General features: G+C 47.4%; 1 long non-coding RNA gene across 2 annotated transcripts in view; it reads right to left on the bottom strand.

The window, feature by feature from the left end:
* The window catches only part of LOC114672715 (uncharacterized), an 85,412-nt gene extending 63,183 nt beyond the window's left edge, over positions 1 to 22,229 (bottom strand). For both annotated transcript variants that reach the window (XR_013405491.1, XR_013405490.1), the window contains exon 1: positions 22,105 to 22,229. This is a non-coding gene — a long non-coding RNA (uncharacterized LOC114672715). The remainder of the gene's footprint in view (positions 1 to 22,104) is intronic.
* Between the last annotated feature and the right edge of the window lie 1,596 nt (positions 22,230 to 23,825).

The raw sequence follows: 23,825 nt of genomic DNA, 5'->3' as shown, positions 1-23,825 counted from the left end.
TCCCAGCTACTCGGGAGGCTGAGGCAGGAGAATGGCGTGAACCCGGGAGGCGGAGCTTGCAGTGAGCCGAGACCGCGCCACTGCACTCCAGCCTGGGTGACAGAGCGAGACTCCGTCTCAAAAAAAAAAACAAAAAACACCAAATAAAAAGAAACTGGGGCCGGGTGTGGTGGCTCATGCTTGTAATCCCAGCACTTTGGGAGGCCAAGACGGGCAGATCACTTGAGGCCAGGAGTTCGAGACCAGCCTGGCCAACATGGAGAAACCCCGTCTCTATTAAAAAATATAAAAATTAGCCAGGCATGGTGGTGCATGCTTATAGCCCCAGTTACTTGGAAGACTGAGGCAGGAGAATCACTTGAACCCGGGAGGTGGAGGTTGCAGTGAGCAGAGGTTGCAGTGAGCCGAGATCATGCCACTTCACTCCAGCCTGAACAACAGAGTGAGACTGTCTCAAAAAAAAGAAAAGAAACTGGTAGAATTCCTTCTCATAATATTTGTATTTAACCCAAAAGATCCAAAATATTATCACTTTGACAGGTAATTCATATTTAAGATTATTAATGAGATATTTACTTTTTTTCCCCATACGAAGTCTTTGCATTTCTGTGCATGTCACATTCAAGGCGCATAGCAATTCAGGCTAGCCACATTTCGAGTGCCCTGTGTGCAGGACGGTGCAGCCCTGGCCTCCGCTGTGTCATCACCGCTTGCCTTGTGACCTTGAGCAAGTCCTTTCTCATCTCTCAGTCTCCGTGAGCAACTCCCGGTGTGTCGTGGTCAGACAGCTATCACGGAAGGAAAGTGCTTTGTAACCTCACTGTGAACCGGTCACTGTTAACCTTCCTTCCAGTCATGGGCCCTGGCCGCCAAGGGACCCACACAGACAGAGCTGCTGAACTTGCATCTCTTGCTTTTGAGGGGGCACAGGTTTGGGGAGACAGACATCTGGTTCCCATTGTGGAAACAGATCTCTCTTCCCAAGCCTGGGCTCTGGAACCCCACCCCGAAGAGGGAGAGGGGCGGGGCAGGGGAGGAGCCAGTGACCAAGTCTTTCCCTGCCCTTTTTTTTTTTAGGCTTAATTTTTTTTTTTTTAAGAGCAGTTTTAGGTTCACAGCAAAATTGAGAAGAAGGTGTTGAGGCATTCCATATGTCCCTTGCCCCCACAATGCATAGCCTCCCATTATCAATGTCCCCACCAGATGTGTTACAATTGAGAACGCACACTGACACATCATTATCACCCAACATTCTCTGCCCTTTTTTTAGTGTGTCAAAACAGGTGAGGCTCTCTCACCTCGTCAAAGGCCTGCTCCTTCTCACCCTCCCCCAGGCTGAGCTCTTACGAGGGCTAATTAGAGTCCATTTTAACCCAAATGACCTGTCACCTCCCTATTAAAATGCCAGAGGACAGTTCTGCTCCTGCAGTATCTGGGACCATCTGGGACAGGGGAGTGAGGTTAAGGCTGGGTTTAGTGAGGGCCTGAAACGGCTGCTTTAACGTTGTAAAGTGCAAAGTTGGTGCTCGGAGCTGGTGCAGTGGGAACACGGCTTGCTCGTCTGCGCATTAGAGACACATCTCTCCAGCGCCTCGGATGTTTATGCAGCTACTGTGAGGATGCTGGAGATACAGAAAGGAGAGGAGGCCGGCCTCGCCCCCAGGGAGTGCAAGTCTAGTGCAGGAGAGAAGACAGCAAGCAAACAGCCACAGTGAAGTGCCAGGGCCTGCAGGGGATGCGTGGGCGATATGTGTGGGTGGGCGTTCAGCCTGGGCCAGAGGGTGGAAGCAGGAAGTTCAAAGCAGGGTGGCATGGAGCCTCTGATCAGATGTGTGGCTGGAGGGCAACATGCCAGGGAGACTGGCCAGCCATGAGATGGGACCCGAGGCAGGTTGGGTCCAGGCCAGGGTGGGCCTTGAATACCAGGTTCAAGAGCATGAACATGGTCCTTTGTTCTCCAAGACTCCTGTTCCAAATAGCAGGACTGCTTGGCACAATTGCCAATTAGGTAGAAATGGGGCAATTCCATTCCATTTCCCCAATATTCATGGACTACTATTGATGGTCTGCTGTGGGGAATACAGAGATGCAAAAAGCATTTTTATTTTTATTTTTTATTTTTTGAGACAGTCTTGCTCTGTTGCTCAGGCTGGAGTACAGTGGTGTGATCTCAGCTCACAGCAACCACTGCCTCCCGGGTTCAAGTGATTCTCCTGCCTCGGCCTCCTGAGTAACTGGGACTACAAGCACATGCCACCACGACCGGCTAACTTTTGTAACAAAAAGCATTTTTAAGAAAACCAAAAAATAGCCAGACAAAACCCTGGACTTCCATTTCCAGCCATATTGCAGACTAGACAGCAGAAAACCCTCTTGCTACAACATACTACTTGGAAATGGTGGCCAAAATGTAACAACTATCCTTTTAAACGCATGGCTGAGCTTGCAAGAAAGGAAGAGAACTCCCTGGGGACAAAAACACAGAAGCAGCTGAAAACTAGAGCAGGAATCAGGCAGCCTGTGTTGGTGTGGTGTGGGCGGCATGGGCGAGGTGGAGGGTGTTGGTCTCTGCAGTCTGGGGACTGGAGTTTACAGCCCCTCTGGGGACAATAAATGAGGCTTTGGGCTCCACAAAATGGAGGGATTGTAAATGAGACCCACCCCCAAGCCAGACTCTCCAGAGTTACATTCTCAGTGAAAAGGTAGACAAGGGTAAAAACCAGTCTCCACTCAGGCAGATCACCTGCCACATCCGGGGCTTGGAGTGGGGAAAGCAGGCTGCTCTGGGAATTTGTAACCATAGACTTAGCCTCAGGGGGTTTGAGATTTAAATTTAGACTGCTACTTATATGCTCTGGGGACTCCCAAAGCAAAAACTTAACACAAAAATAGGTCCCTTGGCATGGGGCAGAAACAAATGCAAACATGCACTAGAGGGCTATGACCTCAACCCAGACTGCCCAGGGTTCCCACCGAAAGATGCCCCTACAGATGAATTCACAAAGGTAAATTACAAAACAAAAGTAGCCATAAGTGAGATCCAGCTGCAAAACCAACAGTACAAGTGGATACCCCAAGAATCTCAGATGATAGATCCAGGAGATAGAGACCATAAAATAGCTGTGACTAAAATTACTAATGACAGGCCAGGTGGAGTGGCTCATGCCTGTAATCCCAGTACTTCGGGAGGTTGAGGTTGGTAGATCACTCAGGCCCAGGAGTTCAAGACCAGCCTGGGAAACATGGCAAAACCCCATCTCTATGAAAAATACAAAAATTAACATGGCATGGTGATGCATGCCTGTGGTCCCAGCTACTCAGGAGGCTGAGGTTGGAGGATCACTTGAGCCTGGGAGGTCGAGGCTGCAGTGAGCCATGATCGTTCCACTGCACTCCAGCCTGGGTGACAGAGTAAGACCTTGTCTAAAAAGAAAAAGAAAAAAAGACACCTATCACTTTGGGAGGCAGAGGCGGGTGGATCACTTGAGGTCAGGAATTCGAGATCAGCCTTGCCAACATGGCAAAACCCCATCTCTACTAAAAGTACAAAAATTTGCTGGGCATAGTGGTGTGCACCTGTAGTCTCAGCTATTCGGGAGGCTGAGGCAAGAGAATCACTTGAACCTGGGATGCGGAGGTTGCAGCAAGCCGAGATGGCACCACTGCACTCCCGCCTGGGTGACAGAGCAAGACTCCATCTCAAAAAAAAAAAAGACTAAGAAGTTTTGGGAAATATCAAAATGAATTAGATACTATGAAAAAAAAAAAAAAAAAGCAGAGTTTCTAGTTAGAGACAGCAGAATAAACGCAGGTATTTATCCCTGCTACCTCCTGAAACTCCTTTAAAATGGCAGAAAAGGCATTTTCAAAATATCACAATGACAAAGAAAATGGGATGTGAGGCAACAGAAACAAAATTTTGAAATTGGAAAGCAGACGAATGAGTGAGAACCACCTCAGTGAATGAAAAAAACTGAATCCTAAACTGGCAGTGAGGAAAGCCTAGACACAAAAGAAACCCCCAAAGGCTAAGAATTGAGTACCAGGTGCTTCTGGCAGCAGAGGTAAAGAGCATATTGAACCACAGGGGATTTCCACCCCAGCAGAAGATAGACGGTTTATTCTGCAGAGTGGCTAAAGCCAAGGGTCTGTGGACTAAGGAAAAATAAGTCCAGCCAGGGACAGGGGCATCTCATTGAAAACAGAGGAATACAGTGAGGGTCTTTGTCTGAATATGAACACTCCAAGTTGGCATCAGGGCTTAGTATGAACCTGTAGGCAGGAGATTCAAAGATAATTCCCTGGGGATCTGAGAAGCCCAAGAGCAAAGACCTAAAGACACTGACATTGTGAGCTCACTGATGAAAGAACCCAGCCAGATAACCCAACAGTGAAGTTCTTGGTGGGCAGCAAACTCAGCTCTCAGCTTCCCAGCAGCCTCTATGCACAGAAGCCAATGGTCACCAAGGCACTTGGGGGAGCCTTCCAACAGAGACAAACAATAACAAATAGATCTTTTTTAAAAGAGAAAAATTTAGGGAAAGAGATAGGGAGAAGAAAATATTTTTTAAAAATTATCATTAGTAGTACCAACGATGAGCTATAGCACACATTAAACAAGAACAGGATGTTATTAAAAAGGAACATTCTGGGCCGGGCACGGTGGCTCATGCCTGTAATCCCAGCACTTTGGGAGGCCAAGGCAGGCGGATCACGAGGTCAGGAGATCGAGACCATCCTGGCTTACACGGTGAAACCCCGTCTCTACTAAAAATACAAAATATTAGCCAGCGTAGTGGTGGGCGCCTGTAGTCCCAGCTACTCGGGAGGCTGAGGCAGGAGAACGGCGTGAACCCGGGTGGTGGAGCTTGCAGTGAGCCGAGATCGTGCCAGTGCACTCCAGCCTGGGCGAGTAAGCGAGACTCTGTCTCAAAAAAAAAAAAAAAAAGGAACATTCTGGCCAGGTGTGGTGGCTCATGCCTGTAATCCCAGTGCTTTGGGAGGCCGAGGCAAGCATATCACTTGAAGTCAAGAGTTCTAAACCAGCCTGGCCAACATGGTGAAAACCCATCTCTACTTAAAAATAATAATAAAATAAAAATTAGCCAGGCATGGTGGCATACATCTGTAATCCCAGCTACTTGGGAGGCTGAAGCAGGAGAATCGCTTGAGCTTGGGAGGCAGAGGTTGCAGTGAGCAGAGATGGTGCCACTGCAGTCCAGCTTGGGTGACAAAGCAAGATCATGGCTCAAAAAAAAAACAAGAAAGAAAGAAAGACAGTAACATTCTGAGAACAAAAAATATCTCTTGGATAGCACAAATTAAAAGCTTAGTGGAAGGGTTAGAGGATAAAGATGAAGAAATAACCCAAACAGCAGAGCAAAAGGACAAAGCATTGGAGAGAAAAGACATGAAAGTTAGAGAGTCGTCCTGGGAGGATCTAACATCCAAGTATGAGGAATCTCAGAAAGAATATAGAAAATAAAAGGAGAGGGATCATCATACAAGTTACTAAATTTCTTTTTTAAAATTTATTTTATGTATTTGTTGTTATTGTTGTTGAGACAGAGTCTTACAGTGGTTGTTGTTGTTGTTGTTGTTGTTGTTGAGACAGAGTATTGCGCTGTCTCCCAGGCTGGAGTGCAATGGCACAATTTCAGCTCACGGCAACCTCCGCCTCCTAGGTTCAAGTGATTCTCCTGCCTCAGCCTCCTGAGTAGCTGGGATTACAGGCACACGCCACCACGACTGGCTAATTTTTTTACATTTTTAGTACAGATGCGGTTTTGTCATGTTGGCCAAGCTGGTCTTGAACTCCTGACCTCAAGTGATCTACTTGCCTCCACCTCCCAAAGTGCTGGAATTACAGACGTGAGCCACCATGTCTGGCCAATTTCTTTAAATTAAATGTGGGGCTGGGCCCAGTGGCTCAAGTTTATAATCCCAGCCCTCTGTGAGGCCGAGGAGGGAGGATTGCTTGAGCCCAGGAGTTGGAGACCACAATGGGTAACATAGTGAGACCCATCTCTACAAAAAAAATTTAAAAATTAGCCAGGCATGGTGGCAGGTGCCTGGGGTCCCAGCTACTTGGGAGACTGAGATGGGAAGTTCACTTGAGCCCAGGAGGTCAAGGCTACAGTGAGCCTGATCGTGCCACTGCACTCCAGCCTGGGCAACAGAGCAAGACACTGTCTCAAGAAAACAAAACAAAACAAAAAGATATGAGTTTCCAGATTGAAAATGTGTAACAAGTATCTAACAAAGTGGATGAAGATATTTGCCCACTAAAACACATTAATGTACCTTCTTTTTTTTTTTTTTTTTTTTTTGAGACAGATTCTCACTGTTGCCCAGGCTGGAGTGCAGTGGAACGACCTCGGCTCACCGTAAACTCTGCCTCCTGGGTTCAAGTGATCCTCCCACTTCAGCCTCCCAAGTAGCTGGGATTACAGGCGTGAGCCACCACACCCAGCTAATTTTTGTATTTTTAGTAGAGACAGGGTTTCACCATGTTGGCCAGGCTGGTCTTGAACTCCTGACCTCAGGTGATCCACCCAACCTTGGCCTCTCAAAGTGCTGGGATTACATGCTTGAGCCATAACACCCGGCCTAATGTACTATTTTTAGAAAATACACTAATGGAAATTTCAGATCATTGGGAACAAATGAAAAGTCATACAAGATTTCATATAGGAAAAAACAGGTTATAGATAAAGCACAAATGATCAGAATGACATCAGACTTTTCAATGGCACTCCTGAAGCTAAACCACAATGGAGCAAATGCCTTCAAAATCCCAAGGAAAAAATATTTCAAAATATAGAATTCTATATCCAACCACATTATCAATCAGTTGTGAGAATAGAATAAAGCCATTTTCAGAAATGAACACAGAAAAAGTTCAGCTCCCATGCATGCTTTCTCGAGAATTTACTAGAGGACAAGCTACACCAAAACAAGAGAATAAACCAAGAAAGAGGTGAAAGTGGGAAACAAAAGCAGAAGAGAGACAGTGAGAATTCCCAAGATGGCGGTGAAAGGAGATCTCAGCAGGCCTAGAAAGCAGCCAGAGAGATTGAAACAAACCAGAAGGATCTGCAAAAAAAAGTTTCCAAGAAGATGCAACTGAAAGATTAACTGATGTGCTTGGATGTACCAAGAAGCAGTTTGTGCTGCTGAATAAGAGTTTGGGATGAAATGAGACAGAAAACCAAGAAGTCAAATAAATAAAAATAAGACAATATTATTACAAGGAAAACAAAAGACTATGGAAGAAAAAAAAAATAACTGTAGTGTTTTACTTAGCACAGGAGATGAAGAGGATTTATAAAATCACAATGTTGTAAACTTTCAATATCGAGTTAGCCCAAATTATGATTGAAGTATGCTGGAAGAATGATGAAACAGGAAGTAGGGTGAGGGTAGAGGGAGTAGTGGTGCCGGTGAAAGTCAGACAGTTTATTTATTTATTCATTTATTTGTTTGTTTGTTTTTTGAGACGGGGTTTCACTCTTGTTGCCTAGGCTGGAGTGCAATGGCGCAATCTCGGCTCACCACAACCTCCACCTCCCAGGTTCAAGCGATTCTCCTGCCTCAGACTCCTGAGTAGCTGGGATTACAGGCATGCGCCACCATGCCTGGCCAATTTTTGTATTTTTAGTAGAGATGGGGTTTCTCCATGTTGTTCAGGCTGGTCTCGAACTCCCGACCTCAGGTGATCTGCCCGCCTCAGCCTCCAAAAGTGCTGGGATTACAGGCGTGAGCCACTGCGCCCGGCACAGTTTTTTTTTCTTTTGTGGAAAGTTGATACCCAATGCTTAAGACTAAGCACACACACGCGCGCGCACACACACACACACAGTTATTTAGTGATATAGAGGTAAATTTTTGAAGCAACAGCTAAAAGAGTTCAAAGAGTTTGCATCTAGGAGCAAAAAACTGAGGAATTCAGGGATGGGAGATAGGAGAATGTAGTTTCTCATAATAAACTTTGTGGACCTACTTGATGCTTTAAACTGCATACATGTATACAAATGAAAACTGAAAAGCAGTTGAGAAAGATTTAAATTTGGATAATAAGTTTCCCATATAATCATATGTGCCATCTTGAATTCTCTCAGCTCCATCAGTTTATAAGGGTCTTGGCTACTTGTTCTGTCCCAACCAGTTCCACATGGGCAGAGCTCCGTGCAGGCACAACCCGACAGCATTCTCACCTCCAGCCCCCACGGCTGCTCCATGCTTGCTTGTGCTCGGAATGCTATGGGATCCACTCAATGCCCATGCATGTGCCAGATGGTTCCCCAAGACCAAGAAATCAATTGTGATGAACATCAAGCAGTGGCCAGATCAATAATATACTTTCATATGGGCTCTCCCTTTTTTCAAGCTTTCTTCTAGCTTTCCTGTGGTTGCGCTCCCTACCCCATTACTAGCCCTTCACTTTTACCTCAATTCTCAAGCCCTCGACAGTAGCCCTACAAAGCAACCTTTGGTTAGAGATCAGACTTAATAGTGAAAGACTGAATGCTTTCTCCCTTAAAATGAGGAACAAGGCAAGGACGTTTTCTGTTGCTACTGCTAGTCAACACCATAAAGGAATTCCTAGCCAACGCAATAAGGCAAGGAGAAAAGACATACAACTTGTTAAGAAAGACAGAAATCTGCCTCTCTTTACACACAACAAGACTGTATACGTTGGTTGGGTGAGGTGGCTCAAGCCTGTAATCCCAACACTTTGGGAAGCTGAGGCGAGCAGATCACTTGAGCTTAGGAGTTCAAGACCAGACTGGTCAACATGGTGAAACCCTATCTCTATTAAAAATACAAAAATCAGCCAGGTGTGGTGGCACATGCCTGCAGTCCCAGTTACTTGGGAGGCTGATGCACGAGAATCACTTGAACCCGGGAGGTGGAGATTACAGTGAACTGGGAGCACGCCGCTGCACTCCAGTCTGGGTGATATAGTGAGACTCTGTCTCAAAAAAAAAAAAAGACTGTATAAGTTTAAAAATCCCATAGAACTAAAAAGTTTAGCAAAGTCACAGAATGTAAATCAATACACAAATATAAAAAATAAATACTATATTCCTATATACTCCCAACCAACGACTAGAAATGAAAACTAAGAGATAGTGCTAAAAAAATAAATACTTGAGTATAAATCTGTATTCTGAAGGCTACGGAACATTAATGAAATAAATCAAAGAATAACTAAATAAATGGAGACACATACCATGTTCATGGATTAGAAGACTCAATATTGTTAAGCTGTCAATTGTGGTCAAGTTGATCTACAGATTCAATCCAATCCCAAAGAAAATCTAAGGATAATTTTTAGTAGAAGTCAACAAGCTAATTCTAAAAGTTATACAAAAGAGAAAAGGAATTGGACAAAAAGAATTTTTAAAAAGAACAAAGTTAGGAGACCGACATCATCTGATTTCAAGACTTAGTATTAATATAAAGCCACAGTAAGCAGACAGTGTGGGAATGGTAAAGGGACAGACATACAGGTCAATGGAGCAGAGAATTCATAAATGGAACCACACAAATGTGGCCAAGTGATATTTGTTTATTTATTTATTTATTTATTTATTTATTTATTTATTTATTTTGGAGACAGAGTCTCACTCTGTCACCCAGGTAGGAGTGCAGTGGTGTGATCTCAGCTTACTGCAACCTCCCAGGCAGGAGAATCGCTTGAACCCAGGAGGCAGAGGTTGCAGTGAGCCGAGATCTTGCCACTGCACTCCAGCCTGGGTGACAGAGTGAGACTCCATCTCAAAAAAAAAAAAAAAAAGAAAGAAAGAAAAGAAAAGAAAACAGATTAATAAGAGAAGAACATAACAGAGGGCCAGGCGTGGTGGTGGCTCACACCTGTAATCCCAGCACTTTTGGAGGCTGAGGTGGGCAGATCACGAGGTCAGGGGATCGAGACCATCCTGGCCAACATGGTGAAACCCCGTCTCTACTAAAAATACAAAACTTAGCTGAGCGTGGTGGCACATGCCTGTAGACCCAGCTACTCGGGAGGCTGAGGCAGGAGAATTGCTTGAACCAGGGAGTTGGAGGTTGCAGTGAGCAGAGATCACACCACTGCACTCCAGCCTGGTGACAGAAAAAAAAAAAAAAAAAAGCGTCTCAAAAAAAAAAAAAAAAAAAGCCAGGTGCAGTGGCTCACACCTGTAATCCCAGCACTTTGGGATTACATCACGACATCTGGAGATTGAGACGAGCCTGGCCAACATGGTGAAACCCCGTCTCTACTAAAACTACAAAAAATTAGCTGGGCGTGCTGGCAGGTGCCTGTAATCACAGCTACTAGAGAGGCTGAGGCAGGAGAATCTCTCGAACCCGGTAGGTGGAGGTTGCAGTGAGCTGAGACCGTGCCACTGCACTCCAGTCTGGGCAACAGAGTGAGACTCTGCCTCAAAAAAAAAAAAAGTATAAAAATTAGCTGGGCATGGTGGTGCATGCCTGTAATCCCAGCTACCTGGGAGGCTGAGGCAGGAGAATTGCTGGAACCCAGGAGGTGGAGGCTGCAGTGAGCCAAGATTGTGCCACTTCACTCCAGCCTGGGCAACAGAGCAAGACTCCGTCTCAAAAAAAAGAACAATTGTACTTCAGAATATCACATGTACCCCATAAATATATACACCTATTATGTACCCACACAAATTAAAAATTAGGCCAGGCGCAGTGGCTCATGCCTGGAATTCCAGCACTTTGGGAGGTCAAGGTAGACGAATTGCTCAAGCCCAGGAGTTCGAGGCCAGCCTGGGCAACATAGTGAAACCCTGCCTGTACCAAAACTACAAAAAATTATCTGAGTGTGGTGGCGTACGTCTATAGTTTCAGGTACTCAAGAGGCTGAGGTGGGAGGATTGCTGGAGCCCAGGAGACGGAGATTGCAGTGAGCTGAGACTGTGCCACTGTACTCCAACCTAAGCGACCCTGTCTCAAAAAAAAAAAAAAAAAATTAAAAAATGTAAAAAGAGAATGATTGAACTATTGTTACACAGTTGCACTTCACAAACATATAACGAATAAGATAAGTCAAATACAAATGAGTATACCGAATGATTTCATTTATAAAAATTCCAAAACTTATCTATGATGATAAAAGTTGAATCAATGGTAATCTTCTGAGGAGTTAATGACTTGGAAGGGATGAGGAATGCTTCTAGGATGCTGACCATGCTCTAATCTTGATGGTAATTACATAGGTGTGTTCATTTTGTAAAAATTTATCAAACTGAACATTTAAGATTTCTGCCATTTTCTGTATATTATTATTCATTAATAAAATGTTTGCTTGGCTGGGCACAGTGGCTCACACCTATAATCCCGGCACTTTGGGAGGCTGAGGCAGGCAGATCACAAGGTCAGGAGTTTGAGACCAGCCTGACCAACATGGAGAAACCCCATCTCTATTAAAAACACAAAATTAGCCGGGCATAGTGGCGCATGCCTGTAATCCCAGCTACTCAGGAGGCTCAGGCAGGAGAATCACTTGAACCCAGGAGGCAGAGGTTGCGGTGAGCCGAGATCGTGCCATTGCACTCCAGCTTGGGCAACAAGAGCGAAACTCCGTCCTAAAAACATAAATAAATAAAAAATAAAATGTTTAAGCAAACAGCTTTGGCTTCTTTTATATAGATATCATTCAAAAATACTTGATAAATACTAAAAGGTGTAGAAGAGAATAAAAACGACCCATATTCTTCCACTCCTGTTCACACTTTCGTGGACCACCCTATTCCGTGTATATACATCCTAAAAGCCTCACTCACTGAAGACAAAATTTCACAAGCCATAGATCAAATGCTAAGGCTAGAAAGACACTGATATAAAAGCTGAAGGCACCAGGCACAATGGTTTACACATGTAATACCCAGCACTTTAGTAGACTGAGGCAGGAGGATCACTTGAGCTCAGGAGTTCAAGACCAGTCTGGGCAACATAGTGAGACATGTCTCTACAAAAAAATTAATTTTTTTTTTTAGACAGACAGTCTCACTCTATCGCCCCAGCTGAATTGCAGTGGTGCAATCGTGGCTCACTGCAACCTCTACCTCCCAGGTTCAAGCAATTCTCATGCCTCAGCCTCCTAAGTAGCTGAGATGCAAGGCATGCACCACCATGCCCAGCTAATTTTTGTATTTTTAGTAGAGAGAGGGTTTCACCATGTTGGCCAGGCTGGTCTCGAACTCCTGGCCTCAAGTGTTCTACCTGCCTCAGCCTCCCATAGTGCTGGGATTACAGGCAGCACCACCATGCCTGGCTTTTTTTTATTTTCTTTTTTTTTTTGGACAAAATTTTTTTTCAATTAACTGGGCTACTCAGGAGGCTGAGGTGAGAGGATTGCTTGATTCTAGGAGGTTGAGGGTTCAGTGAGCCATGATTGCACCACTGCACTCCAGCCTGGCAACACAACAAGACCTTGTATCAATAAATAAATAAATAAATAAATAAAAGCTCAAGAGATGGAATAAACTCTTGACTAGTCACAAAGAGAGAAGTGGATAATAGAAAGCTAACACTGAAGAATTCACATAGAAGGCAATACAGCAAAAGTGATGGAAAAATATCAAAGAGAAATTAGGAGGAAATAGAGGATAATATTAGAAGGTCAGACATCCATACGATGGGAATTTCCAAAAGTACCATATAGAGGGAATGCCAAGAGAGGCATATTGAACATAAAAGCTGAGTATTCTCAAAAAGTGAGTAAGTTCTCAGAATAAAGAGACGTGAGTTCTCAGAATAAAGAAGCCCAACGAAAGACAGGCTAAATAAGTAAAAATACACATTTCGCCTAGATATACTGCAATTCAGAATGCCAAAAATAAGGATAAAATCTTAAAAGCAACTCTGAGGGAGAAAAACAATTACCTACAAAGAAATGACAAATAAACCAATAGCAGAATTCTCCTGAGCCACAAAAGGAGCAAGAAAACAATGGAATTACACCTTTAGGGCGCTGAGGAAAATTAACTACCAACTCAGAATAACATACCTAGCTAAACTATCAGTAAAGAGTGTGAGCCGGGCACAGTGGTTCACGCCTGTAATCCCAGCACTTTGGGAGGCCGAGGCAGGCAGATCACGAGGTCAGGAGATCAAGACCATCCTGGCTAACACGGTGAAACCCCGTCTCTACTAAAAAATACAAAAAACTAGCCAGGCGAGGTGGCGGGCGCCTGTAGTCCCAGCTACTCAGGAGGCTGAGGCAGGAGAATGGCGTGAACCCGGGAGGCGGAGCTTGCAGTGAGCCGAGGTTGCGCTGCTGCACTCCAGCCTGGGCGACAGAGCGAGACTCTGCCTCAAAAAAAAAAAAAAAAGAGTGTGAGCAGGCTGGGTGCGGAGGCTCACACCTGTAATCCTAGCAGTTTGGGAGGCCAAGATGGAAGGATCGCTTGAGCCTAGGAGTTGAGACTAGCCCTGGTAACTTAGTGAGATCCTGTTTCTACAAAAAATTTAAAAATTAACTGGGTGAGGTGGCACATGCCTATAATGTCAGCTACTTGGGAGGCTGAGGTGAGACAATCACTTCAGGCAGAGAGATCAAGGCTGCAGTGATCGTGATCATGCCATTGCAGTCTAGCCCAAGTGACAGAGCAAACAAACAAACAAACAAACAAAACCAAAAAACAAAAAAGGAGTAAGAGCAAAAGGAAAGGAAAATGTTTTCTTCTCCTTCTCCTTCTTCTTCTTTTTTTTTTTTTTTTTTTTGAGACGGACTCTCGCTTTGTTGTCCAGGCTGGAGCGTAGTAGCGCCATCTCAGCTCACTGCAACCCTCTGCCTCGCAGGTTCAAATGATTCTCCTGCCTCAGCCTCCTGAGTAGCTGGGATTACAGGTACCTGCCACCACACCCGGCTCATTTTTGTATTTTTAATAGAGATGGAGTTTCACCATGTTGGTCAGGCTGGTCTCATACTCCTGACCTCATAATCCACCCACCTTGGCCTCCCAAAGTGCTGGGATTACAGGAGTGAGCCACCGCACCTGGCCCAATGTTTTCTTCTTCTTCTTTATTCTGACACTATCCACTTGGAGAGGAAAGCATTTTCAAAAATACAAATCTCGAGATTTTTCACCCCCAAACTTTTGCTGCAAAAACTCTTAAGAGAGATTCTCTGCCAAGAAGAAATATAAATTAAAAGGGAAGGAGTATCAAAGAGCGGTAGTGAACAAATAATTTAGTAAATGATATTGGTAAATCTAGTTATTATACTAGGATAGAAGTTCAGCTGCTCTGACAGAGATCCGAAATACTAGCAGCTCACAAAGATAGAATTGTATTTCTCCCTAAGTAACAGTCTGGGCATAAATAGTCACAAAGCAGCTCCGAGTTGCTGGAGACTCAGGTTCCTTATGTTTCCTTTTCTTTCTTTCTTCCTTTCCTTCCTTCCTTCCTTTTTTTTTTTTTTTTTTTTTTTGAGACGGAGTCTCACTCTGTCACCCAGGCTGGAGCACAGTGGCATGATCTTGGCTCACTGCAACCTCCGCCTCCCGGGTTCAAGTGATTCGCCTGCCTCAGCCTCCTGAGTATCTTGGATTACAGGTGCCTACCAGTACACCAGCTAATTTTTGTATTTTTAGTATAAACGGGGTTTCACCATGCTGGCCAGGCTGGTCTCGAACTCCTGACCTCGTGATCGACCTGCCTTGGCCTCCCAAAGTGCTGGGATTACAGGCATGAGCCACTGCACCCAGCCTGGGGCCTTTTTTTTTTTTTTTTTTTTTGAGGCAGATGTTAGCTCTTGTTGCCCAGGCTGGAGTGCAGTGGCACGATCTCAGTTCACTGCAACCTCCGCCGCTGGGTTCAAGTGATTCTCCTGCCTCAGCCTCTCAAGTAGCTAAGATTACAGGTGCACATCACCATCCCCGGCCAATTTTTGTGTTTTTAGTAGAGACGGGGTTTCACCATGTTGGCCGGGCTGGTCTCAAACTCCTGACCTCAAGTGATCCAATCGCCTCATCCTCCCAAAGGGCTGGAATTATAGGCATGAGCCACCGCACATGGCCCCTTATGTTTTCTTGCTTCTTGATCCCTGTAGTGTTGCTCTGAGCCCCGTTGTTCAAGATGGCTCACCACTGCACCCTCCTTCCCATCAGCAGAAACGGGGCAAGGGCAGGGCGTGCTGTTTCCTTTCAAGAGTAGGATCTGTAAGTCACACACACTGTACCACTCCTACTTACATCCCATAATCCATAGCTAGCTCCAAAGAAGGCTGGGAAATATAGTTCTTATCGGGTCTACCACATGTCCAGATAAAAAATTCTATTACCTTGCAAGACAGGAAGAGTGGATATTGGGGGACAACCAGCAACTCTGCCACAACTATTGTCTGTAAAAACTATATAATCCTAACGAAATTTTTGACATTAAATAATATAATTAAATCAAGAAGGAAATGTATCTAGGCAAGAAAGCCTGGAGTAGGGATATGTATTGAATGATCACTTGTGCAGTTTGCCAAATGACACTCATTCAGTGTCAAGTGTCTGCAAAAGAGTGAAATTTCCCTTTAAAATCAAGAAGTTCCATCTAAAATATAAGAAAAGACTAAGACTTTCACAAAGATGGAAGATCACACAAGTGACAATGTTAAGAATTAGATTGAGGGCCGGGCGTGGTGGCTCACGTCTGTAATCTCAACGCTTTGGGAGGCCGAGGCAGGTGGATCATGAGGTCAGGAGTTTGAGACCAACCTGGCTAACATAGTGAAACCCCGTCTCTACTAAAAATACAAAAAATTAGCCAGGCGTGGTGGCAGGTGCCTGTAGTTCCAGCTACTGGGGAGGCTGAGGCAGGAGAATTGCTTGAACCTGGAAGGCAGAGGCTGAGATCGCGCCATTGCACTCCAGCCTGGGCAACAAGAGCGAAACTCCGTCACAAAAAAAAAAAAAAAAAGATTTAGATTGATATACTAATATATGTCAAATCACATTCAGAAGATAGGCAGTAAATTTATACATTATCTACTTCTTAAAAACAAAAAGGTGGAATTAAAATTTCAGACAAAAGTAACAAGGGTTATTTTTCAAGATTTACGATATTTCCAGGCTTACTATAATGCTACAGTAATCAGGACAATGGGATGTTGGCCTCAGGACAAAGAAATAGATCAATGGAGCAAAGAATCTAGAAATTGATCCATACATATATTTTTTTAAAGGCAACTTAAAATAACTATATCTTCTTTTTTGGTTTTTTGAGACAGGGTCTTGCTTTGTAGCCCAGGCAGGAGTGCAGTGGCATGATCACGGCTCAGTGCAGCCTCTCAACCTCCCAGACTCAAGCAATCCTCCCACCTCAGCCTCTTGAGTAGCTGGGACTACAGGTGTGTGCCACCACACCTGGCTAATTTTTAATTTTTTTTTTTTATAGAGATGGGGTCTCGCGTTGTTTCCCAGGCTGGTCTGGAACTCCTGGGCTCAAGCAATCCTTACCTGTCAGTCTCCTAAAGTGCTGGGATCACAGGCACGCACCACCACACCCAGCCAACAACTCTGTCTTTGAAAACTAAGAAGCACACTTCTATTTCATAGGTTCAAGAGGAAATTGTTGTAGGAACGTTTATTTCCTAATCCTGACACTTCCTTCCATGTAGCGGGAGCTAAATCTGTGTGACACGCCCAGCCTCTCCCTTCTCCTTTCCACCCTCAGGCCTGGAGAAAGAGTGACTTACCTGATTGGTGAATGTGAGAACCATAAAATGGGCCCACTTGACTCACCCACTCCCTTTCTCTTCCTGGGAGTCAATGAGCTGCCCACAGGCAGTCGTCATTCTCTGCTCCTGCACCTGCCACCTCCAGCATCACAGTGACCAGCGGTTAAGGCGGCCAAATCCCCCTTTTCAGAAGCCCATTTGGCTGTTTTACCTACCCTCATCCTCCAATCTTATTTCTATCAGTTTTTTTAAAAATGATTTTTTTAAGGCCGGGTGTGATGGCTCACATCTGTAATCCCAGCACTCTGGGAGGCCAAGGCAGGAGGACCCCTTGAAGCCAGGAGTTCGAGACCAACCTGGGCAACAAAGCAAGACCCCCATCTCTACAAAAAAAAAAAAAAATGTTTTAACGCCCAACCCCCCAAAAAAACTGCCCTCCTCTGCTGACTCTTGTCCTATCTCTCAGTTAGTTCAGAATCCAGGAAGGAAAAGGGAGGTTATTCACTGAGCCCACTCAAAGACAACAGAAATCCCAGTGGGAATTATGAAATATTTGCTCAATATGAAATATTTGCTCAATACAAAACAAAATTTGCAGAATGCAACTAAAAGGACATTTATGGAGAAATATATAATCTTAAGTGCATTTACTTTAAAACAAGAATGATTGAAACCATACATGTGTAAAGCTTTCAACTAACTAAAGAAGCTTCAAAAACAAAAAAAAGGAAACAACAGTGGAAGGAAATAAACAATAAAGATAAGAGCATCAATGAAAAGGAAATCAATTACAAAATGTTCAATAAAGCCCAAAGCTGGTTCTTTGAAATGACAAATAAAATAGAAGAACATCTAGCAAGATTAATCAAGGAAGAGTAAAGACACAAATGTTAGGAATTTTAAAAAAGTATGAAACTACAGATAGAGTGGAAGTTTTAAGAATCATAAATGAAATAGAGAATTTACAGGAAAGTATAAATGATCAAAGTTTATTCAAAAACAAGAGAAACCCTAAATAAATCAATGGCCATTAAAGAAAAGAAATCGGTATTTTAAAAAATCACCCCTTGGCCAGGCGTGGTGGCTCATGCCTGTAATGCCAGCACTTTGGGAGGCCGAGGCTGGCAGATCACTCAAGGTCAGGAGTTCAAGACCAGCCTGACCAATATGGTGAAACCCCATCTCTACTAAAAATACAAAAAGTAGCCGGGCGTGGTGGCGTGTGCCTGTAGTTCCAGCTACTCGGGAGGTTGAGGCAGGAGAATCGCTTGAACCCGGGAGGCGGAGGTTGTAGTGAGCCGAGATCGTGCCACTGCACTCCAGCCTGGGTGAGAGAGCGAGACTCCATCTCAAAAAAAAAAAAAAAAAAAGGGAAAGGGAAGGACCCACACTTCAGGCGTGAGCAACCAGGTTATTGCTCGACCTTGAATTTTTCTTCTGGAAGACTCTGGCATACATGGTCCCTTGCAGTAAGCTCCCAGCATGGAAGAAAGTACCAAGACAGAGACTGGATAAGAAACGAGGGTTCATTCAAAGTCTTTAGAATTGATGCCCTTGAGCAGGTAGACTCCCCAGCAGCCCTGCAGGCATTGTCAGAGGATAACCCGATGCTCTAACCCCCTCCTGTCAGGCCACCATCATTCAAGCACAACCACACAGGTGGAGGCCCAGTCGGGAAACCAGTAGCTAGTCAAATGCGTTGCAATAAATGTATTTTCAGCCAATGATAACTATTTAATTGGGTCCTAATTAATGAATGTTCACGGAGCATTTGTGATGCTTGAGTGAACGGTCCCCTGAAAGACACAAGTGCTATGAGTCTATTAGCAGTGGCATTTTAAGGTACTCAAAGTCGTAGGTGTGCTAGATCCCAGAAGATTAAATTCGCTGGAAGTGAACATTAAAATTAGTGCCCTTGTGTGACCCCCACCTTTCTCCACTCCTTCTTTGCTCCTTCTTGCTTCCAGAAACATCACGGGTCTGACAGAGCCACGTGATGTGAATAAGGCTTTTGTAGACTGACAACATTTGACTCTCAGGCTGAGAACTAGACCTTCTCACCAGGCACTCCACGGGGACAGGTGTGGGTCTCCTTCATTCACGGCTACACCCCAGCCCCTACTGTAGGGCTGGCCTGGCACCAACAAGGGGCCTCAACTCTCAGTAGGATGAATACACAAAATGTTAGCCTCACTTTATCAGAGCGCTGGGCTCCCAGCCTGTCCATGGTGGGATCACAGACTGCTGGGCTCCCAGCACCCTAGACTGAGGGATGTGGAGCGGGGCAGCATCTCCATTCTGCAGATGCAAAACCAAGAAGCTTCAGGGCTTCCGCCTCGCACTTCTGGTTATTGGAGCAGAAGGAGAGGAATGGAGAGAAGGAAGGAAAGAGGGGTAAAGGAAAAGTCTTTTCTCCTGGTTATCGAACGACACCCCGTGAGCTGGGACAGCAACAGAAATCCCCTCTCCCGGAAGGGCCCCAGGACCCTTCCACTCTCCCTGCTCCGCCCTCACCCTCGCCTCCACAGGGCCAGGGAAGGCAAAGCAGCTCTGGGAGCTGGGAGGACGCTGAAGGAAGAGTGTAGGCTGTGACCTGCCCCCATGGGCTGCACTCTCCCTCTCCTACCCTGGCGAATTCCACCAGGGCTCAGGGAGTTCTTTCGTCGGCCCCTGGATGAAACTTGGACTATATTTCTGAGATGGAGTTTCATTTTTGTTGCCCAGGCTGGAGTGCAATGGCACAATCTCAACTCACTGCAACCTCTGGGTTCAAGCGATTCTCCTGCCTCAGCCTCCCAAGTAGCTGAGATTACAGGTGCACACCACTACGCCTGGTTAATTTTTGTGTGTGTATATTTTTAGTAGAGATGGGGCTTCAGCCGGGTGCGGTGGCTCAAGCCTGTAATCCCAGCACTTTGGGAGGCCGAGACGGGCGGATCACAAGGTCAGGAGATCGAGACCATCCTGGCTAACACAGTGAAACCCCGTCTCTACTAAAAATACAAAAAATTAGCCGGGTGTGGTGGCGGCGCCTGTAGTCCCAGCTACGCGGGAGGCTGAGGCAGGAGAATGGCGGGAACCTGGGAGGCGGAGCTTGCAGTGAGCTGAGATCCGGCCACTGCACTCCAGCCTGGGTGACAGAGCGAGACTCCGCCTCAAAAAAAAAAAAAAAAAAAAAAAGAGATGAGGCTTCATCATGTTGGCCAGGCTGGTCTTGAACTCCTTGAACTCCTAACCTCAGCTGATCCACCTGCCTTGGCCTCCCAAAGTGCTGGGTTTACAGGTGTGAGCCACCACGCCTGGCCAAAACTTGCACTCTTTTATTGAGTTGTTCTCCCCAGTCCACCTTCCATTTCCGCTCAGTGGGACTCACTAGTTAGCAGGCTATCAATCCACTGGGGAGGGTTGGGTGGCCCAAGATGATAGAGAAAGAGCTCCAATCGGTCCCAGGAGGCCTCGGCCTTTTTTGGACCACAGTTTCCCTGAGCGGAAAATTAGCTTTGATTGGAAGAGCTCTGAGCCCCCTTGCAGCTCCAATCTGCTCAGATTTTATTTTTTTTATGGACTCCATTATTGAGCAGTGCGGCCTTGGGCAAGTCACCAAAGCTAGACCCTGGTAGCTCCTCTGTATAATGGGCACATTACTGGAGGAAGCCTGGCAGCGGGAGGGGCTTCTCACCACCGCCCACTCCTTGCTGCATGTCTCTTGGGTCCACCTTGGAGGGGGTTCGCAGCTCACAGTTAAGAGCTCAGACCTGGGTGTCTGGCAAGGCTGGCTTTGAGTCCCAGCTTCACCGGTGACTGACTGCGTGTCAGCAGCTCAGGCCCTGCCTCTCAGTCTCCTCATCCCATCCGTAGAAAGGAATGTAATGAGTACCAACTCCCTAGGATTGCTGGGAGACAATACCTTTGAGCTCATGGCAGGCCCTAAGTGCCAACTCAGTGCCAATTGTCACTTTGTGATTGGCTGAGGCTTCCAGGGCTCAAGGCCTGGAGAGAGCCACTGGCTCAGAGACAGAGCCAGAACCAGATCTTGAGGTCCCAGGGAGTGACGCACATGCGGCAGTGAGCACAGGCTGTTCCTGGCTGCCCTGTCCCCTCCCTACTTGCTACAAACCTTTCTCTGAGAAGCCCAGGATCTCATGGGGGCTCTAAGATCTGCAAGGGCCTGACTCAACTCTGGAAGAGCCCCATGTGACAGTCCTCCCTCCCTCGTCTGCCCCTTCCCAGGCTCTGCAAGGCCAACTCTCCCAGGAGGCAGCAGCGTGTCCTGCCTGTTGCTTTGCTGGGCTCAGAGGAAACCCTGTCCCAGCTCGCCGGAAGGTGGTGACTTCCCGGGCTGCTGTCTCCTGAGGCAAGCGGCCAGGCTCCACCAGGACCTGTGAAAGGAGAACTGGAGCCTTGACCCTGGTTGGTCTGAGTGTGTGTGTGTCCTTGTGGAAGTCATGCTTTGGACTTCTGCCTTTGCCTCCGTGTTTGTTTCTGGAGTGCCATGATACACCCACCAGGCCCGGCCCAAATCCCCCTGCCTCCTGGACAGTTAGCTCAGGCGTCTCAGCTGAGGCTCCCTCTCTATTCATGCCCTGGGCTCCAGTTATTTGCGGGCTTCTTTTAGAGCCTTGATGCAAACTTTCCCGACTGGGGCTCACACCCATGGTTGCGTTTGAATGACGGTGGTCTGACATGAGGGGATTAGAAAACGGGTTATTCTCTGACGATGCCTGCAGGGCTGCTAGGGGGTCTGTCTGCTCAAAGGCATCGATTCTAAGGACTCCAAATGCACCCTCGGTTCTTGTCCAATCTCTGTCTTGGTGCTTCCTTCCATGCTGGAAGCTTACTGAAAGGGACTGTGTATGCCAAGAGCTACTGGTGTTATCTCCTTAAACCCTCCCAACCAAGCCCCATGATGTCATCCTGACTGCTATTCTATCCCCATTTGACAGCTGGGCAAGCTGAGGTTCCAAGTGTAACTTGCCCAAGGACACACCCAGCCAGGAAGTGGAAGGGTGGAATTTAAACCCAAAGCTACTGACTGGACTCCAGAACTCAGCTCTTACCCTCCTCCCTGGGCAGCCTCCACTCTGCCTGCCAGGGCCTGAGTTCCCAGAGGGCAGGGGCTGTTTCCGGCTCAGCCCAGGTGCCGTCCAGGGCCCTGTGCAAGGCCCAGGACCTGGTTGGTATCTAGGTGGCACCAAATGTATACAGTCTACTGACAGAAGCAATACAATGTGTGAGCGTGAGAGAGAGGCTGTCAGAGAGACACAGAGGAACAGAAGGAAAGGAGAGAGAAAAAGAGAAAGAAAGAAAAATGGGAGAAGGAGGCTCACGGGGTACGCCGGTGTCTGGTCCAGAGCCCCTCAACCTCCAGCCCAACCAGATAGGAGGACCCCCGGTGCTGGATAGTTGGACACCTAGCCTACCTGCAGTGCTGGGCCCGACTCAAGGGTGTAAACTGGAATGTAGAGGCGGCAATAGGGAGCCGCAGATGGTCCGGGAGCAGGGGAGTGACGCAGTGCGGTGCCCACACCGCCTGATTGGGTGCAAGAGACACCAGCCCAATCCCACGAGAGCTGGGCGGTCCCGGCGGACCTCTAGGGAAGGAGGGGGTGGGCGCAAGTGGCAGCCCTCCTGCCCATGTCAGAGCCAACGCGACCGCTCCAGGCGGGCTCCGTCCATACCCGGGCGTTCTCGGGGGAGAGGCAGACGGCCTGCGGGAGGCACCGGGCTCTGGGATTTGGGGAGGCTGTGGGAGAACGGTTCACTCGCCTTCCGGGGCGGACAGCGAGCTAGGCGACCCCCAAGAGAGCCCCGGCCGGCACGCGCGGATCCCAGAAGCTCGGGCGGGGGCGCCCTTCGGAGGAATGTTTCCAGGGCTCGGGCAGCGCCGCCGCCGAAGCCTTTCCACTCTCTCCCCGCCCGGCTCGCCGCCCGCTCTCGCGCCCCCTCCAGGGCTCCCCATCTTCCCCCACCCGAACCCCACATCGCTGCCCTGCGGGCCGGCTGCGCCCAGGCACTTGGTGCAGAGTAACCTCTCCACGGGCCCCGCCTCCGCCGGGAAGCCGCGCGCGGTTGCCAGGAACGCGGCAGACGCTCGAAACTGGACGGCGGCCCGGGCATCTCGGCACTGGCGGCTTCGGCCCTCCTGGGCGGCCCCGGCCCGGCCCTCTCCCCACCCGCGCCCTCCGCGGGGCCGAGCCTCCCCACCGCGCCCCTGCCCTCCGATTCCTGTCTCTTCCGCTGCGGCGGATTCTTTTCCTTCTGTGTTCCCGCTCCTCCCGGATCACCTTCTACTCGCCCCCTTTCCTTCTGCAGCAGAGAGTACAAGAAAAGGGGTTCATCCACCCCACTCTTCGCCAGCCCGCTGTGGGGTGGTTGGGCTCCCCATGTCCCCCTTGGTAACACCCACCGTCTCCCCCGGATCTCAGGAGCCTCCTTTCCCTCAGACAAACAAATCTGAAGCTGGGCTTTGTGAATGACCTCGGGTAAGGGGTGTCCCTGAAATTCTATGTCACATTTGGGGTGCATTTGCCTGGGGAGAATCCAAACCTTTCGTGGTTACTCAAACACACCAGTGGTTGAGAAAGGTTACAAAAAACAGGCCGGGCGCGGTGGCTCAAGCCTGTAATCCCAGCACTTTGGGAGGCCGAGACGGGCGGATCACGAGGTCAGGAGATCGAGACCATCCTGGCGAACACGGTGAAACCCCGTCTCTACTAAAAAATACAAAAAAAAAAAAACTAGCCGGGCGAGGCGGCGGGCGCCTGTAGTCCTAGCTACTCGGGAGGCTGAGGCAGGAGAATGGCGTAAACCCGGGGGGCGGAGCTTGCAGTGAGCTGAGATCCGGCCACTGCACTCTAGCCCGGGCGACAGAGCCAGACTCCGTCTCAAAAAAAAAAAAAAAAAAAAAAAAGAGAAAGGTTACAAAAAACAAACAAACAAAAAACAGCCCCAGGCCGGGCGCGTTGGCTCACGCCTGTAATCCCAGCACTTTGGGAGGCAAGACAAGCCTTTCCAACATGGCAAAATGCCGTCTCTACTAAAATACAAAAATTAGCTGGATGTGGTGACGCGCACCTGTAATCCCAGCTTCTCCGGGAGGCTGAGGCGTAAGAATCACTTGAGCCTGGGAGGCCGAGGTTGC

This window comes from Macaca mulatta, chromosome 15, assembly GCF_049350105.2.
Source record: "Macaca mulatta isolate MMU2019108-1 chromosome 15, T2T-MMU8v2.0, whole genome shotgun sequence".
Taxonomy (NCBI): Eukaryota; Metazoa; Chordata; class Mammalia; order Primates; family Cercopithecidae; genus Macaca; species Macaca mulatta.
The sequence above is the reverse complement of the archived record's forward strand: the minus strand, read 5'-3'. Positions and strand labels throughout refer to the sequence as shown.